Raw genomic sequence first — 5,787 nt, 5'->3', positions numbered from 1 at the left:
GGCCTTCGATTCAGTCTCTTGGGAGTACATGTTCGAGCTGATGGAGCGGATGGGCTTCCCACCAAGATGGCGTGACTGGATCGCACTGCTGCTATCTACGGCATCGTCGTCATGCATGCTCAACGGAGTCCCTGGACCGCAGATCTCCCACAGGTGCGGTTTCAGACAAGGCGATCCCCTCTCTCCGCTGCTCTTCATCATGGCAATCGACCCGTTGCACCACCTGCTCGCAGCCGCTGCAGCGGAGGGAGCAATGGCTCCGCTGCCAGGTCGGGGGATCAGCATGAGAGCCAGCCTATACGCGGATGATGCGGTGATCTTTGCAAATCCAGAGAAGGAAGAAGTGGAAACGCTGCTTTTTCTACTGAAAAAATTTGGCGACTGCACGGGGCTCAAACTGAACCAGGCTAAGTCTTCGGTGATTCCAATAAACTGCAATGACATTTAGCTGTCTGAGGTGCTTGCTAGTTTCGGAGGACAGCAAACCTCTTTTCCAACCACCTATCTTGGACTGCCCATTTCCAGGAGAAAATTAAGGCTGGTGCACTTCCAATTCATAACCGACCGAATTCGATCTAGGCTGGCAGGATGGAAGGGTCGGCTCATGAGCATGGCTGGCAGGCGAGTCCTCGTGCGTGCAGTGCTAACTGCGCTGCCAGTGTTTGCCATGACCGTCCTCAAGGTCCCAAAGAAAATCCTAAGAGAAGTGGACAAGGCTCGCAAGCAGTTCCTCTGGGCGGGTGCAGGACGAGAAAATCACCGGGGCCAAATGCAAGGTGGCTTGGGATAAGGTATGCCGGTCGGTGGACAAGGGAGGGCTGGGCATCCTGGATCTCCACCGTTTTGGCGCGGCCCTGCGGATGCGATGGCTCTGGCTTTCATGGCAGCAATAGCATAACCCCTGGATGAGCTTTCCCGTCCCATGCGATCACGACGATCGTGTGCTCTTTGCATCGGCCACCTCAGTGCAGCTGGGAAACGGAAGAACAGCCACTTTTTGGACAAGCTCTTGGTTGGGATCAATGCCTCTATGCCAAGAGTTCCCAACTCTTTTCCAGCACTCGCGTGGCAAGGGCGGGACAGTTCAAGAGGCCCTGGCAAATGACAAATGGATTCAAGACCTGCAGCATGGCAATAGGGCCGAAATGGTGGTTCAGTACCTGCAGCTCTGGCGAAAGCTTCGCAGGGCCAACGTCGCACTAACAACGGAGGAAGACTCGATCACCTGGGTGGCAGGTGGTGGAAACGTCTATACTGCCAGTGCTGCTTACAAACTGCAGGCAGGCGATGCCCCTAATCCCGGAATCAAGGCGGCAATCTGGAAGGCTTGGGCCCCTGGAACCGTTAAGATGTTTGCATGGCTTCTCCTCCAAGACAGACTCTGGTGCAATGATCGCCTGCAGCGGCGCGGGTGGCCAAACGGTTACTTTTGCGCTCTCTGTCTCAGAAATCTCGAATGTTCTATGCACCTACTCTGGGATTGCCCACTCGCACGGTCGGTTTGGGAGGCGGCATCCTCCTGGAATGGATGTGCAGCCCTGCAGCTTGCCAGAACAACGAGCCACTCATTGCTGAGGCACTGGAAAAAAACAGTCCAACTAGCACCATCAAACTCCAGGAAAGGGCTCAAGACGATGATGATGCTGATAGCCTGGGAGATATGGAAGGAGAGAAATGCATGTGTTTTCAACAACAAACTCCCCCATGCTAAAGACGTGTTGCACTTCATCAGGAACACGATCGAGCTATGGAGAATGGCGGGAGCAACATGCCTAGAGCCCCCCTTTGGGGAATATGTAGCGAGAGATTAGGCCGAGGGCTAAGTCGGTCACCCTGTAGTTTTCATTTTCATTTCTCAAACTGCATCCATGATCGCTTGATCACCCCCTGTTCTCCCGCTGCTTTCTTCTAAATCAATGAAGCCGGAAACCCCGGATCTTTCAAAAAAAAAGTTCTGGCGTAGAATAGGTCTGATTGTTCATTTACTCCCTCCGATCCTTTTTAGTTTGCATATTAGATTTGTCTGAAGTCAAGCTTCGTAAAGTTTGCCCAACTTTATAACAAAAAACCAACATTCACAATGTGAAATCAATACTAGTAGATGCGTCATGACTTAAAAGTTTCATGTTGTATAACTTTATCATGGTAGATGTTGATATTTTTTCATATAAATATGGTCAAACTTTGTAGAGTTTGACTTCAAACAATTCTTATATGCAGAATAAAAAGGACCGGAGGGAGTATTTCATATATAGTCCACGAGTAACACCATCCACAAAACGGGCCAAGAGACCAATTCATATGTGCTAGGAAACAATATCGCCCTCGTCCTGAAGCCACGCAGCTACATAAATGATATCAGAAACCCAGTACCACCAATCCAGCATGTCAAAGACCCAGCTAAATAAACCCAGGACCACCAATCGACCAATCCAGCACATCTAAAGACAATCAACATCCACCTCATCCATAGATAGAACCGCCGCAGTTTCGCTTTACGTTTCTCTCTGCTAGAGATAACTCAACATAAACGTAAGCAACATTTTCACCGATGCAGCCGAGACAGTACACAACCTATACACTCTTCCATGTCAAGACCATATCAGGATACCAAATTCGTCGACGGGATTTGAAGCACGAGAGAGCAGGGGCAGGGAGACGTGCCTAGTTGTCACACGCCCTAAACAGAGTCAGCAGGCCCAGGAACAGATTGATGATGTCAAGGTAGAGCGTGACGGCAGCCCAGACATACTCGTCATACTTGTAACGCTTGATGATGCTGCCCGTGTCATAGACAATGTAGCCACTGAAGATGAGTGCCGCCAGCGTGCCATAGATCATGTGAGAGAGCTTGCCCAGCGGGAAGAAGATCTGCAAACAGAAGTCATGATCAGTACTTGCATTATAGAATAGAGAAGACTGATAGGTAAATGGGCGACACACCTAACTAGAGAAGGGAACGGACGGCATCTAACCTGAATGAAAGCAAAGACGAGCAAAATCGTCAGAGAAGCAAATAGGAAAGGACCAAGGAAGCTAGTCCTTGCCCCTCCTTGCAGCCCAGAAGGTGTAAGCAGTGAGGCTCAAGACAACCACAATTGTAAGAATCCCAGCCTGCAAAATGACCTTGCCTGCACACATAGCGGACTATTTTAGCAGTGGTTCTTTATCAAAGAAAACCCATCCTACCAACAAAGTACAAAACACACACACATATATATAAGAGGACGGCTACTAAATGAACTAATTGCTTTCTTACCATCGCATACATCTCTAAATGAACTATCATGTAAATTTGACTAAACAATAAAGCACATGCATGCTAAAATCTGAAGTAAATGGCAGTGATGCATTGAAGAAGCAAACTAGCAGCAACCTCCTGCGATGTGGTACAAGATAGAAAGAACCTTGGAATTGGTACAACCCCAAAATGCAGTGGTGAACACTAACGCAAACACAAATGGATGACAGATCACAGAGTGCCTGTCAATATAACTATGTCTAAATCGAAAGATTATGTATTTTCAATCACTTTAATCCAATGAGATTTAACCAGCACATGCATGAAGCATCTATTGTCTTATCACGACACTAGTATGATATATCAACTGAAAATCCTTTCTATCTTGATAAAAGTTTAAGCTAGTCCTGCAACCTAAATCACGTCCTTACCAAAACCATGTCAACTTGAGCAGCTCGGCTGGCATATTATTGGACAAATCGGCCCTTCAGATCAAAGAGCAGCTCGGCTGACATATTATTGCTATCATAACACTATGTATCTTAAAACAAATAGTTGCCGGAAGAAACAGTAAAAATATATGCAAGTTCCAACCAATGTTCTATGAAAAGCAAAGGTTACTGTTTGCCAGTTTCTTAGTGAAAAAGTAACCGCTGAAAATAGCAAAGCCAGCTCTTCTAAAAAGGTAATCCTGCTAGCTGGCAATACTACAAATGCTTCTAACTCAGACAAGCAATCAATCATAAACGGTGACCAACAGCTACAATTTGGCCCTCAACAAGACTAGGAAAATGCATCAACTACAGTCACATGGGCTGCCTGGCCGTGTCTACCATTTGCACAGGTATGGCAATTGGCCAGCGGATGTATTTCTGAACCCAGTCCACACGCAAACAAAATGCTTCACAATAACAGTATGAAACTATCAATTGTCGCACATGGTGACTAGCACAATTGCCATACGATAACAGTAGGAAGCTAATAGTACGAAAATATCTACTAGCCATGGATATGTAATGAATTAACACAATGAGAGGGGCATTAAAGGCACATGGTGAACAGGCTAGGAGTTGGCAGATGTGACTCAAGAATTTGATGGTGCAGGAGCTATCAGATTCTGATGATAGCATGTGCTGATTTACATAAGCAGCAGAGCGACTCAAGAAGAAGCTAGGAGCAGAAAGAGTACCACTGGTAAAGGCACATGTCAAGCCCACAGAGAAGCTGATGGCCACTGTGAAGACGCCAAGAAGCAGCAAGTTGATTGGGTGCTTCTGGCGGTAGATGTGCAGCGGGCACAGCACTGCGTAAAAACAACAAGCATTTTAGCAAGTGGCACAGCACTGCATACCAAAAATTAACAGGCATTTTAGAAACAGAATAACTTCCAGCTGCAATTCACAAAGCTACCACGTCCCAATCTACAGTAGTATAGCAAAATTAAGAGTGCATGGGACGTTCCTGCAAAAAACAGGAGTTGTAATCCATAGCTTTGCAGGGACGAGAATGCAAAGAAAGCAAAGGGAAAGTTAGTCCTGTCCTGTGACCAAGGCCCTCAAAATCGGACATAATTAAATCTTTTATTTTTTGCGGGAAGGACATGATGAAATGGCACGCATACAAATTCGTCGAAATGCCCGGAAGCAACGACCTTTTATTTTCAGGGGATTCACTCCAAGTCTTTATGCTTGCAGGCGTACAATCAAGAAAGAGCTCCAGTGGCTAGTTCACAGAGCGAAACGAAAATCTTCTTCAGATCTACCAAATTGGGACCGTGGATTCCGATAATTGTGCAACATATTTGTTTTGTGGCGTTTAAAACGCACTTGTTGTATGTCGTAACTTAATTTTGTACAGCCCCTGTAGGCCTTGACATACAGGCTCTGTTTCTTTTACCAAAAAGAAAAAACCCTCGCTGCAATTGGATCACAAATTCGTAATGGAGGAGAAATGGTTTGAGGCCTCACCGACGAAGGGGAAGACGAGGATGAAGACGTACAGCCCGAGGCCGGCGTAGGAGGAGACGAAGAAACGCGGGATGCTGCTGACTTTGACGAAGACGACCGCGACGGCGGCGGTGAGGAGCAGCTGCAGGCAGAGGACGACGTAGATCTTCCGGATGAGCGCCCAGCGCAGCTCGGGGCTCTCCGTCGTCCCCTTCGGTACCGCGGTGCCCGCCTCGATATCGCCGCCGCCCTTCATCTCGCCCGGCGTTGCCTCCGGAGGTAGGGTTTTCGCGGGTGTGGCGGAAAGCGAGCGGGGGAGTGGGCAGGACGGAGCAAAGCGAACGGAGGCAGTATATAGTCAGATCAGATGACACCGATCAACCTGCTGGGCCCACTGGTCAGGCAGAAAAGAATCATAGACGGTGGAATTGTTAGGCGGTTTCTTCTTGTTGGGAGAAAGGCAGATGCTATCTTTTTCTTTTCTGATCGATGATTAGCAAAAGAGAGTCCGTGCGTTGCAACGGGAGAAAAAGAAGTCATAATCTTCAATGGCGATGATCATATTCTGTTCACATCTCATCATCGCATGATTTGGAAATT

General features: G+C 47.5%; 1 pseudogene; it reads right to left on the bottom strand.

The window, feature by feature from the left end:
- Positions 1 to 2,607: 2,607 nt before the first annotated feature.
- On the bottom strand, positions 2,608 to 5,529 carry LOC125548431 (annotated as a pseudogene).
- Between the last annotated feature and the right edge of the window lie 258 nt (positions 5,530 to 5,787).

Source organism: Triticum urartu, chromosome 3 (genome assembly GCF_003073215.2).
Source record: "Triticum urartu cultivar G1812 chromosome 3, Tu2.1, whole genome shotgun sequence".
NCBI lineage: Eukaryota > Viridiplantae > Streptophyta > Magnoliopsida > Poales > Poaceae > Triticum > Triticum urartu.
The sequence above is the reverse complement of the archived record's forward strand: the minus strand, read 5'-3'. Positions and strand labels throughout refer to the sequence as shown.